Below are 13,071 nucleotides of genomic sequence, written 5' to 3' on the forward strand. Positions count from 1 at the left end.
GAATGTCTTCAGAAGTCATTGCTAAATATTTTCCCAAAAGGAGGACATTCATGAAGTCAGACTCTGAAATCTCCCACTCCCTTCCTTATCTACCAATGTTTCGTATCAACCTATATTGTTGCTGGTACTGTTCAGTACTCTGCGCCTCTCCCTATATTACTTTTCATTCTTGTTTCTACAGGCTTTTGTAGTTCAAGTATTTCTACTCATGAAAGGTAATGAGCTTATCCCATTGTTATTTTGAAGCAGTATAAATGTTTTCTGTATAATCCTGGTGAATTTCATATGGTATGTTGTTTGATCATCTTTTCGAAAGAGATTGTTGGCCGAGCCTTTCATGTCTCTTCCCTTGGCCTGCCCTCATTATAAACCCTTGCAGGAATGGTATGATGCTGGATCTTTAAAACCCTAAAAAATATTTGGATTCCACACTACAATATATCTAGCATAGTCCACTCATCTACATAGGTCACCTTTCAAAAATCTTTCAAAAGAATGTGACCCCAAATATTTAATTCCAATGGAGACTCATGATATCTGAAAATAGGTAGGCAAAACAGAGGCACATAAGCATGTTAAGAACCTTGTTTACAAGAGCAGCAAATAGAGATCCTACTATATCTGTTTCAAAACAGGGAAGGCAAATCCTTTCCTGCTTATTTTGAGGAGCTTCCAGTTTTGAACTCCAGTGGTAAAATAAGAGGACCAATGTACATGCAAGAATATTGAGTACTTCAGTCACAACCTATATGAAAAAACTTAAGTGGGACTTGTTAGCGCAAATAAGATTAAATGAATAAAGCTTCAGATACATCTGTGAAAAGACAGGAGTTTTAGCTAAGTAATAGATTAGAAGAGGAAACATGTATTATTCCCACCAAATTACTGGACAGCCCTGTTTAATATGTTCAAGGAAAAAATCAGCTGTCTCTCATTGTTAACTACAGTGTTAATTTAAAGTTAAACACATGTTTAGGTGCTTTGCTGGATCAGGGCCAGAGTGCTCAGCTCATGGCAGAATCAAATGCCTGTTAAGCCAAAGCCACTTAATAAGGACACTGATAGGTGTTGAAGCTGTCCTTTTTCATGGTTAAACTTGTGATACTTCTTAAAGCAAAAACAGCAAATACTTTCTAAAAGAAAAGCAATTTGATTGGTCAGTGATTCTTGTCTGAAGGGTTGAATTAGTGAACTCAGCTTAAAGAAACAAATGAATAGAACTTTCCCCCTGTGCATTTCATTTGTACTGTTTGAGTTGGCCCAGTTGAATGATGATAAATGGCAGGGGGACAAGGTGGGTGATGTAAAAGATATTACTTCGCCTACTCTATCTAATATCCTGGGACCAACACAGCTACATGTAAACGGCAGGGCATATTTATCGTATATTGTCCATTTCACTGAAGTTAATCCATTCGCTGAAGCTAGAAGCACACTGTACAGATCTGATTCATAAGAATTAATGTATTTATACATATCTTTCACATTCTTTCATTTCTGAGGCACATCATAGACATATAACATGGGACCTCTAATATAGGAATGCACAAAATGCCTTGCCTTGGCCAAAAAGCGCAGAGTCGCAGTTGAAGTTTCACGTGTGTGGCATGTATAATGCCTAGGCCACATCATGGTGTCTGAGTGAGAAATTACCTGGTTTTATATTTTTTGTTTATTGGTTTGTTTTTTAACATGTCACTTCATATTTAATGGAAGTAAATATGTAAGACAGACTCTGGATGAAACAGAATTAATGGAGTCCTCTCCAGAAAGGAAAGGTGGGATAAGAATTATCACAAGCAGGCAAGCAAGAGACAAGCCTAAGGCAGTCCCATGTGTTCAAGGCAGAGGAACAGCCTTGAAACAGTTGTGGGTCAGAAATTCCATCTGTAATAACCGTGCCAGTCACGTGTTTAAAAAGATTTGGCTAGCTCCTTCTCTAACTTGGCAGCAGTGGAGTCAGAGGGAAGACGTGGGGTTGCATATTTAAACTGTAGAGCTGATCATCTTAAATTCCAAATGCTGTATTTTAAGTTTCTATGAAGGTTATTTTCTGAGATGCTAAAAATAAAAAATAGCAGGGTAAAGGTGTTTGTATAAAATAATCCTTGTTTTGCTGTACAGTAAGCCTTGTTGCTTCTTGCAGTCTGAATAAATTCACTGTTATGGGCATTTCAGCATCTTTGTCTGTGACATACATTGCCATACAGGGGAGGTTCATAAAATTAAATTACAGGATTATAAAATTATTTGAAGTTATGTTAACAATTGTCCATATCACTTTTTGGAGGTATTTGGGCACACTCTTTCAGCTGACAGGCAAGAGAAAAAATATCTCTTGAGGCCAGTTTTTTTTAAATGACAAATTTGAGCATATAACAGTTTGCTTTAGTGCTAAAAAGGGTTAAATATGAGGGCAACAGGTATAGGCAGATGTAGGTATGTGATATGTATGACTGTTTTGCAAGGTGCTATAAATATTGGCTCTGTGTAATCTGATATCGGGGTAGAACTGGCAAACTAATGAAGGAAAGTAGATAGCAATGTAAAAGAACTGGAATTTCAGGTCTAGCTGAGTAATAGCAGTCTGTTCCAGAGTAAGGTTGAGACTATTCATATTGCTCACAGATGACAGCAAATGAGAGGCAAACAAGAGGAATATTCCATAGATTACACTATTGTCGTATCAATCCCTTAGGGTCTCAATAAAGGTAAGATCATTTACCAAAGGTAAGGTCTCATTTCTGAGACCTGCAGAGGTCTCTTTGGGAACTCCATGGTGGATGAAAGTATGCCAGAGGCCTATAAAATATCAAGATGTGAATAGAATGGTGGGGAGTGGGGGACGAGGGGGGCAAAGAGGGAAGGGTTTTGTTAATGTTAAAACTATACAACTTTTGCTCAGAATAGTTTGTACCTATTTTTTTGACTGGTGTACGTAAGTGAAACCAAAAGCTTGAATGCATGACACTATATTTACAGTGAATCTGCATACGTAATATTAATGTGAATATACATTGCAGAATAAAATGCTTAACTCCGAAGAATATTTTATTTTGTTCAACAGCATGCTCTTTGTAATCAGTTAGAATGCATCAGCAAAACAATAAAGGCGGGGGGGGGGGGAATTGAGATAGCAGGAAGCAAAGGCCATTAAGATGCAAAACAATCAAATAAGTTGATGTTTTTTACAGGCCTGTCTTTCTTCATACATAGAATGGATGAGCTTGGAAGTATGGCACCTAGCTTAGTTCCAGTTTTAAATAAATATTTCCCCTTCTGTTAAGCTGTGGCTGTTCTAGAATTACCTAGGCCTGAGCAACAAAGATTGCCCTGAATGAGAAACTTTTGATTTGACCACTGGAGGTACATTTCTATAGCTGCCTACAGGTGGTAAAAATTTGCGTTACGAGTTTGTGTGCCTGGTAATTTTATGGGGCAGTTGGCAGTTTTACCAGAATTTGGTGGAGGCTGGCTACCAGTAACTTGTGAAGTTTTTCACCTGACCAGAATAACTAACACTGTCCTATCCCAACTCTTGATTCTGATCTACGATTTACTCCCTTTTAAGTTTAAAATATAACCCTCTATTCAGAAAGGATCGCAGTTTTATGTATCTTGTTATTTTAGTAAACAAGATTTCCCCTGAACTCTATTTATCAGATGATACTTTTTACCAATGAGTTAGTTATCTCAGGCTCCAGTTCTTCAAACCCCACTGGCATACTCCTTCCCATTGAAGGCAGTGTGATTTGACATGGCTCCAAGCATCTGCCTGCATGTTGCTTCTTGCAGCATGAGGACCTGATTTCTTAACAGCATATCAGTATTTAATCTTCCTAATTAAAATGGGCCATTAGACACCAAAACTATTTGCAAGTGCCTTTACTGTATTAAACAAATGAGAATGTATTTACTCCTTTTGTATTCCAAAAAATTAAAGCATTTGGTTTACATGAATTCTTAAACTAGTTCTGGGATTTTAACAATTTACATTCAATAAATCAATCCTTGTCACTAGATTTTGTTTAGCCAGATTTTAAAAGGCAATTAAATCTTAATATTAAGAACTCTTGCAAATGTACTTCCTTTATTTGTGTTATGCTGACAGTATGCTCAACATTTTACTCACTATAGTACAATACACAAAGATAGTCCCTGTCTCAAAAGTTTACAATATAAAAGATAAGGTACACTGGGTATTCTAGAGGAGGGAATAATTTAGTGGTCTCTATTTTCCTCTCTTTAAAGACTTGCTTAGGCGAAGGATTTGAACGCAAAATCTTGTGGCTTGATGAACTGTAATAGGCATTTTATCCCATGTAATTGGAAAAATTGCCATTCCAGATCAGATTCAATCTGTCCTACCTTGGCAGTAGGCAGTACCAACTGTTTCAGAGGAAAATGCAAGAGTCCCAAAGTGGGCAATTATTGGGGGGGGGCAGGAAATCCTGCCTGTCTGAGACGCTTGTTTGAAATTCACATCTATGAGAGTTTGGCTTGTGCTGTGAAGCATGATGGTTTATATCCACTCCAAACTTGTTTTCTTTTTAAAATCATATCTACTGTAACTTTGGACCAGGGTCGCCCAATGAAATTAATAGGCAGCATGTTTAAAATAAACAAAAGGAAGTACTTCTTCACATAACGCATAGTCAACCTGTGGAACTCCTTGCCAGGGAATGTTGTGAAGGCCAAAACTATAACTTGGTTCAAAAAACAATTAGGTAAGTTAATGGAATAGGTCCATCAATAGCTATTAGCTAAGTTGGTCAAGGATGCAACCCCATGGGTGTCCCTAAGCCTTTGGCTGCCAGATGCTGGGACTGGACAACGGGAGATGGATAATTTGATGACCGCCCTGTTCTGTTCATTTCCTGGCATTGGCCACTGTCGGAAGACAGGATGTTGGGCTAGATGGACCTTTGGTCTGACCCAGTATGGCTATTCTTAAGCTCCAGTTACCCATGTACATGTCACTAACTTTCCTAAGCTCTTGGCCTCTACTGTGTCTGTGCCAATGAGTTCCTCCAGTTCCTTATAGGCTGAATTTTTAATTTTTTTTGGTCAGTTTTAAATTTGCTGACTTTCAATTCAATTCTGTGTCTGTCTGTTCTTGTATTATAAGAAGGGGTAAATAGGAGGACCTTATTTTCCTTCTGTGTACCATATATATATAATAAAATGGAGGCAAGCTCCGGTGAAGCATAGTCTAAGAATGGTTTCAGAGTAGCAGCCGTGTTAGTCTGTATCTGCAAAAAGAAATAAATTTGTTAGTCTCTAAGGTATCACAAGTACTCCTTTTCTTTGTATAGTCTAAGAATGATGAAGATTCAGTGGTTATGAGGATGAGAGGAGAGACCAGGATAAATCCAGAGATAGTCTGAGAGGGACTGAGTACTTGTCAGTGACCCCTGAAACAGAGACTCGTATGGAGAGGTCAGGAAAACCAGTGGAGACAGCTTAGTTGTGGGGTAAATTTTCAAAAGTGCCTAAGGCCTGAATCACACACAGAATTGGTACCGTTATAATTATGCTGGTGAGCAGTGTGATTTTGTTTATTTGTTAATTAAATAATTTTACTGGTATCACTTATTCCCTGCCCCATATGGAATAAGCACTTTTATATTGGCATAAATGTGTACGTGTGTGTGTGTGTGTGTACGGCTTTAACTATATTGGTTTCATTAAAGTGGTACAAATTTCATGGATAGACAAGGACTTAGGAGCTCAAGTCCCATTTTCAAAAGTGGCTTGGGAATGTATGTTCCTAAGTCATGGGACTTTGAAAATTTGCCCCTTCTGTTTCATACTTTTAATTCACAAATTTCAGACTAGGTCATCTGGCCCATAATTGCCATCTGAACAACTCTATGAAAGTATTTTGCAAAGTCAGATAACCATTTATCTTGTAAACCAACACTTCTGTGTTGTTTTGAGGTTACCTCAACCCCTTTACCCGCCACCCCTCAGCCTTTTCAACAGATTGCAGCAAAAGGGAGTGAAGGAATTAAAGTCAGAAAAAGGTTATAGCATAAACAAGGTTTAATTCCTTATTTTTAATACTCTGGAAGGGAATCCTGCCTAATATTAAATATTCAGATTAACAAAGACTGCTATTAATGGAAGGTTTGATTACCTGGTGCCAACAGGAACTTTTTATGACCTGTGTCCATGCTGCCTGGAATCCAGTTTAGAGTATGTAGTTGTTAGCCGAATGTTATGCCAAGAGATTCAGTCATTTTTTTTATCAAGTTTTAAATAAAAATGTTACTTTTTTGATAAAACAGAATAACCTGACCGATTTCTGTCCTCCTTTCTGCACTAAAGTGAGGCTATAGTCCCTGGCAATGCAGCCTGGTTTCAAACCAGGCTGTGGAATAGATACGATTGATGTTAGTGGTGTTTAAGCTTCTTTAGTTATGAACAAAGAAAAGGCTACTCAGGTTACAGCTGTCAGATCTGCTGCTATTGTCACTATTTATCATGAAGTAACTCAGAAATCTTGTGAGGGTGAGCACAGTGTCTCAAGTTGGTTCCCCTTTTCCTCACTGCTAAACACTGAAAATAGTTGAGGGCATTTGCTTGTTCTTCTTGCATGTGAGTTTCTATAGTCTTCCACATGGAGCAGGTGCTAACAGGATGGACAGTGCCTAAACACACTTGGAGAGATCATAAAGCATTTTGGGTTTCTTTGTCTCTCAACTCTGTGTTTCCTTTTCATCACACTCAGCTATTCTATTCCCACTACTTTTTCTGTTTGAGATATGGTTCTGAATGCAGTGAACTGGATCTGGCTCAGTCCTGGTAAGACAGAAGTGATGCCTATTGGCAGAAGAAAACATTGAAAAGGCCTGGAGAGTGGTGTCATTACCATCTGTGTGTTTGCCTGACTTCAGCCAGGATGGTTTGTGGCCTCTTGTTTCCTAAATTCCCAGGTAACAATGCCCTATAGCGTCTTTTCCCCCTTCTCACTCCAAGGAGAGGATAAAGGCGGTCAAGAGGTGACAGCCTTTTGTTTCTATTGTCTTTTGACAATTTTGTCATCTCCAGACTAGATCAAAATAATGTGCTCTATTTAAGACTACATTTGAAAACCACTTGGAAACTTTAGGTAATACATAATGCAGCTGTCCCTGTTCTAAGTGGGTTGAGCCATTTTTAGAACATAACACCTGAGCTCAGTTCCACACCAGAAAAATTATGCATGTGCTTAACTTTAAACACGAGTATTCCCATTGAAATCAATGGGATTACTTATGTGTTTTAATGTTAAGCACATATTTAAATGTTTTGCTAGATTGGGCCTAGATGGCTATATTTTTCTAGGGTCATTTCATGGTGTTTGTGATGCTCTGTAAAGCCCTGCCTGGGATGGGAACCAGCAGCCTGAGAGAGATTTCCTCTCTCGTCTTGTATTTTACCACAAGTTTCAACTGGGCTGCTCTTGCTGTTAGTCCCAAGAATTGAATTCCCCAAGACTGGTGGCAGAGCTTTCTAAGCAGATGGCCCATGCCTTTGGCACATTTTGCCCTGGGTGTTTTGACAGTGTCTTTTAATAGCCGTCAGAGCACAGTGTTAAGGGTAGTTATTTTCTTAAGTTTTGGTTTTGCTCAATTTGATGGGTGATAACTACCGCTGTGAGCAGCATTGATGCACTCTCTGCTTCCTATTGTTGGAAGCAAGTTGATGTTTTGCATCAGTACTTGAATGACAAAGCCATAAGGGCTATATAAGATAATAATCATGAACTTGTTAGTATATGTAATTGACATTTGGAGCTTTAGCCCTGTGCAGGAGAGCACTGTATGGCAACGGTGCAGCATCTCCATAGAAACCAGGAGTGCCAGTTCTGAAGGGATCTCTTACGAGCTTTACTGAACTGACCAAATTTTTATAAGCAGAGAGGTTATGCTGCCAGTCAGTGGGGTGGGATTTCATGTGGAGGAAGTTGGAGGGCCTAGTAGGACTCTAGCAAAGGTGTGGAGTCCCAGGTTGCTCAGGTCTTCCTGCAGGGTCACCAGTGAAAATATATTTCTAGGGTGTAAATTGGCTCAGCAAATCTTCTGGAAGGCTCATCAAGGAGTTTCAGGGTTATTGAGACATAGCAGAAGAAGTAGAAGAGGATTTCCAGGGGGACTGAGAAAGTGTTTATTCATGTATTGTTCAATTTTAGATAAGAATTAGTAAGTGGTTATTCATTTTTCATTAGTTTACTGTATATAAAGTTCTGTTTTTACTTGCTACCCTGGTAAGTTAGCCTGTAGTTTTGAGTGTTAGAAATAAGTTTATTTACATCATGTTTTTCTCCCTTTTCTTGGGACTAATTGCATGTGGTTGGTCTTATAAAGTGGGAATTGCTGTGTGTGTTAATACAAATTTCATGTTTTGTTATGGTTGTAACTGATTCATATACATCCTTGAGCTTTAGGAACCATCTGTTTTCCACCCAGTATCACAAAAGAAGCAATAGTGAAACATTTTTCCATGATGGTTCACGAAGCGCTCAATGTTTATAACAGCAAAAGAGGCCAAAAGACCATTGAAATAAAAACAAAAGCCATGTCCACACTGCAAACTTATGTCAACCTAAGCTACACTGACATTCAACTGCCATGGTTAGTTCATTACTTGTGCGTGTGTATACTTGGCTCCTTGTGTCGGCAGTGTGCATACTCACCAGGAGTGCTTGTATTGATGCAGAGTGCAATGCACCGTGGGTAGGTATCCCACTGTGCAATTCACCACTATCCATCCGAGTGTCTCTTGGGAAGACTTTGCAATGCCAAATAGGGCTGATACAAGTCGCACAGGGGTGACTGGGAGCATGGGGTCAACTTCCCACAATGCAGTGTCTTCCATCTCATAATTTCATCTGCATCCCATAATGTTCATGTCTTCTTTTCAAAATCCCACAAACCCAAGTGGCCCCCCTCACTGTCCACCATCTCTGACAGAAGCATAGAGCCTGCACAGCTCTCCATTAATTGTTTGCTTTCAGAACTGCTCAGCACCAGCCAGCATATGTTGTGGACTAATAAAGATGAATTATGTTCCAAAAAATAGAATTTTGTTCTGTGACATGAACCAGGCAATTTATAAAAAACATGTAAAACTTAATCAAATGTAATAAATTAAGCGAACAGAACTTATGAAGGAGAAAGAACAATCATGTTCATTTCAGGTTACGCATATACGAACCGTGACTTTACAGGTCAGTGTATGTGAAGCTGTACTTGTCTTTAATGTCCCCTGGGGTGGAGTGGTAAGGGCAGTACACTGACACCTGATGTTACTTGAAATGCTAGGGGAGTGCGGGGGCGGCTATCGGGAGGTCCTGATATTGAGTTCTCAATGGGCTCTAGAGGGAGATGAGCATGGGATTGTTGAACCTACATGTCCACCAGAATCTGCATCAAGGGGTTTGCTGCCTGAGAAGTGCAAACATCTTCTACAGTATGTCACTCTCTTTTTCCTGCACCTTTCTCCTCTCCACTCTATCTTTCTCCAGTGTCTACAATGGTGATCCTCTAGGCCCTGTGCTCATTCTCTGATGGAGCACTGGTTTGCAGAATCTCGTGGAACATGTTATCCTGAGTCCTCTTCTTTCTCCTCCGTATTTGGCTCAGGCATTCCACATGTGTAGAGGGGGAGACCCTGTAGGCCACAATGGCAGCAGATGCAGATATAACACACAGAAGTACCATTGTCGGTGTATTCACGATTGGAAGTCGAAACTTAAGATGCTGAGTGAATTCACTCCCTTTGCTCCACACAAGTTATAAGTACTACATTCTTACTTTTTGCTTGGGATCGATGGACTATGGCACCAGTCACAGCACCAGCTATGGTGAGTGTAGCCCTCCCAGGGCTGAGGAAATGAGGAGGAAGTAGTTCGGTTTCATGTTTCGAGTTGTAGAAGGCAACGGAACTGAATACTGGCACAGTTTTCTACAAGCAGTAGTGATTTTAGCTGATATTTCACTCCTGAGGGTAACAGAGGCATTGAGAGCACAACCTGTACTGGCATCCCAATGCTGCCCTGGGTCTGTATGCTGCTGGCCTGTGGACTGCAGTGGAGCCTGCTGAAGTTATTGCTGAATGGCATGGGAAAGTGTCCTACTGTGGCAGGAGAAATAAGGCAGCCCTCCCCAGAAACTTTCAGCAGAGGATTGCAGACTACCTCCTCGAAAGTTTCATCGAGATCTCTATGGAGGATTCACAGGACATCCCAGTATACATACGTAAACTGGTTCCTGTGGCTTCCACTGTCTAACATTGGAGGAGACTAAAAAGCAGATAGCAGCTCTATATCTCTTGGTTGTTCTACTACCTCTTCTAGCACAAGTCAAGATGAGTAAATCAACATACGTATCCTGCTGCTTTGGGGTGCCATCCCTGTAATTTCAAAATAAACTCCATACTTACTGGAGGTTCTGGCCCCTGCATTGGGCTCTCCTGTGCTCAACTTGCAGTACTGACTGGACTGAGGTGGAGTCAGAAACAGATCTTGGCTCGTTGCACAGCTGGATTGCCTGTTTCTCATACTCCTCCTCACTGATTATGGCAAGGGCGTCTGACTTGAGCTCCTTGGTAGTATCCATGATGCTATTGGGGGTGGTAATAGGGTCTCCACTGAGGATGGCATGCAGCTCTTTGTAAAAGTCACAGGTCTGTGACTGTGGATCAGTTGTTGGCTTCCTTGGCGTTGTTGTGCCACTGCAGTTCCTTTGTTTTCATGTGGCACTGCTGCTGGTCCCTGTCATAGCCCTTCTCCCGCATCACCTGAGCAATCTGCTTGTAGAGATGTCCATGTTTCTATGTCTGGTTCACAGCTGAGCCTATGCAGCATCTTCTCCCCACAGGCCCTGGAGATCCAATATCTCCTGTGTACTCTAGGCAGGAATGCGTCTGGAGGGTGTAGTTGGCATGGTCAGCTGAGCAGTTGCACTCAACAATGGACTGGAGAGCTGCTAGGTGTGATCACCAAGCTGGGAAATCAGGAAAAGCAATTTAAAAAACTTGCAGGGCTTTAAAGGGGAGGAGGACTTCTAGTCTATGTGACCCCTGGGCAGCAGAGGTCACAGTGGTGAACAGAGAGCTCAGTGTAGGGTATTGTGGTACAGCTGCTGGAGGCCAGTAATGGTCGATGTAGGTAACGCAGTGTCTACACTTCCACTGCATTGACCTACCTACATCGACCATGACTGTACGCCACTCGGGGAGGTTGTGTTATTAAGTTGGCGCAGCGAGGCACTTACATCGGCAGAGGCCAAATTTAAGTGAGACTCGCGCACAGTTAAGTAGATGTAAGCTGCCTTGCGTTGACCTAACTTTGTAGTGAAGACCAGGCTGAAGTCTCATGGACTTCAGTGGTTTTTGGATTAGACTCATAGTGTTTTGGTTATGTGACTGTTTCCTATAGTACAGGGGTTCCCAAACTTGGTTCGGGGCTGCCCCTGGTGGGCTGCGAGGCGCTTTGTTTACATGAGCGTCCGCAGGTACGGCCGCTCACAGGTCCCAGTGGCTGTGGTTCACTGTTCCCGGCCAGTGGGAGCTGCGGGAAGCAGTGCGAGCCAGGACACCAGTCCCCGCAGCTCCCACTGGCCAGGAACAGTGAACCGCGGCCACTGGGAGCTGCGAGCAGCCGTACCTGCGGACGCTCAGGTAAACAAAAAGTGTCTCATGGCCTGCCAGGGGCTTACCTTGAACAAGCCACGAACCAAGATTGGGAACCCTTGCTCTAATATGAACAAAAAAAATGAGTTTGTTTGATATCTACATTCTGTTTCTCATTTTATAACAATCTGTCATAAAACTGTGTACCATTGTAGTCTGATAGATGTAATATCTAAAAACCTATTTCAAACATATATTAAAGCTTGTTTCTTATATGTGTAATTTCATGTCCCACTAATGTCAGTGGTTCTCTGATCAGTTGTAAGAGTCCACCTCTATTAATCCCTTTGGAGGATCAGGGCATAATTTGATAAACATTTTACTACTGTTGCAGCCATAAGTCTATAATTCATATCAAATGCATAACAACGTAGACTGTGACAATTCTAGTTATATAATCCAGCTGTCATGTTTACCAAATGCCCTTGTGCAGAGTTCTGTTGGGGGTGAGGAAAAGCAATATTATTTTCAACTTCTTTCCAAAGTATAGATATAGGTCCATATTCTGGATTGATGCAGGAAAAAGTTCTATTTAAATATTTCTGAGACATAAAAGCACAGTTCTATATCTGCAAAGATGTTTCTGTCTTTTACTATTCTTATGCCAACTTGATGGAGACTGCACAGATTCTGTTTCAAACTTAGTTTCTTTATTAAACGCGTTCAGGCTGAGACACTTAGCAATGACTTGGTCATTGGTCTTGGTCTTGGTCAGTTTTTACTTTTATGATTAAACTCTCAACTCCCTAAAAAAAGTTGTGTAGTGGAAACACTGGTATAACATTTTAAATGGTGTAATAAATACAAAACTTAATTTTGACTCAGCTACTTTATTTCATTAGTTCAAATGTATTTAATCGTTTGTTGCTACAGCATATGCTTTTGGGTATCGGGTCTATGCTGTTTGCCTACACAGTATGATATCTACCATAAAAAATGTGTTTATAGCTAATGAAAAATTTAAGGAGTAAAGTAATTTGTTTTTAAAACTCATTTTTTCTTGTTTTTAAAAATATGCAGCATATTTATGTTCAGTCTCTTTAGAAACATATATTTCTTTGTTTGTCCTTGAGAATGTTGATGATGATGGGGCTCTGGAAGACAGATGCCCATAGTAGGTAGAGAAGGTCCTTTCCTAGGTACAAACACCTGATCCTTCCATGTAAAAAAAAGAATATGATTCTTTAATGTGTGTGTAATATTGATGTATCCATGTTTTACATTTTTTTAGAGCACTCTTCTTTATGCCTTATCACAATCTTTCTGAGGCCTAAATACAGGTAACCATTTTTGATTTAATAAAGATTTTTGAAACTAAAAGATAAACTCTGATAAATGTATTTTTAATGATCAAGTAAAAACTCAAGTAAAAGTTGAAACTTATAAGCACCT

The 13,071-nt window shown here is 40.3% G+C and overlaps 1 protein-coding gene across 6 annotated transcripts in view; it reads left to right on the plus strand.

Annotated features, from left to right (window-relative positions):
- Window positions 1–13,071, plus strand: part of ELF1 (E74 like ETS transcription factor 1) — a 143,024-nt gene that overhangs the window by 68,551 nt on the left and 61,402 nt on the right. Inside the window, exon 2 of one of the 6 annotated variants that reach the window (XM_077812067.1) lies at window positions 12,911–12,959. The exons of the other annotated variants lie outside the window; for them this stretch is intronic. The gene's annotated coding sequence lies outside the window, so the exon portion shown is untranslated. The remainder of the gene's footprint in view (window positions 1–12,910; window positions 12,960–13,071) is intronic. 6 annotated transcript variants of the gene reach the window in all.

Source organism: Eretmochelys imbricata, chromosome 1 (genome assembly GCF_965152235.1).
Source record: "Eretmochelys imbricata isolate rEreImb1 chromosome 1, rEreImb1.hap1, whole genome shotgun sequence".
NCBI lineage: Eukaryota > Metazoa > Chordata > Testudines > Cheloniidae > Eretmochelys > Eretmochelys imbricata.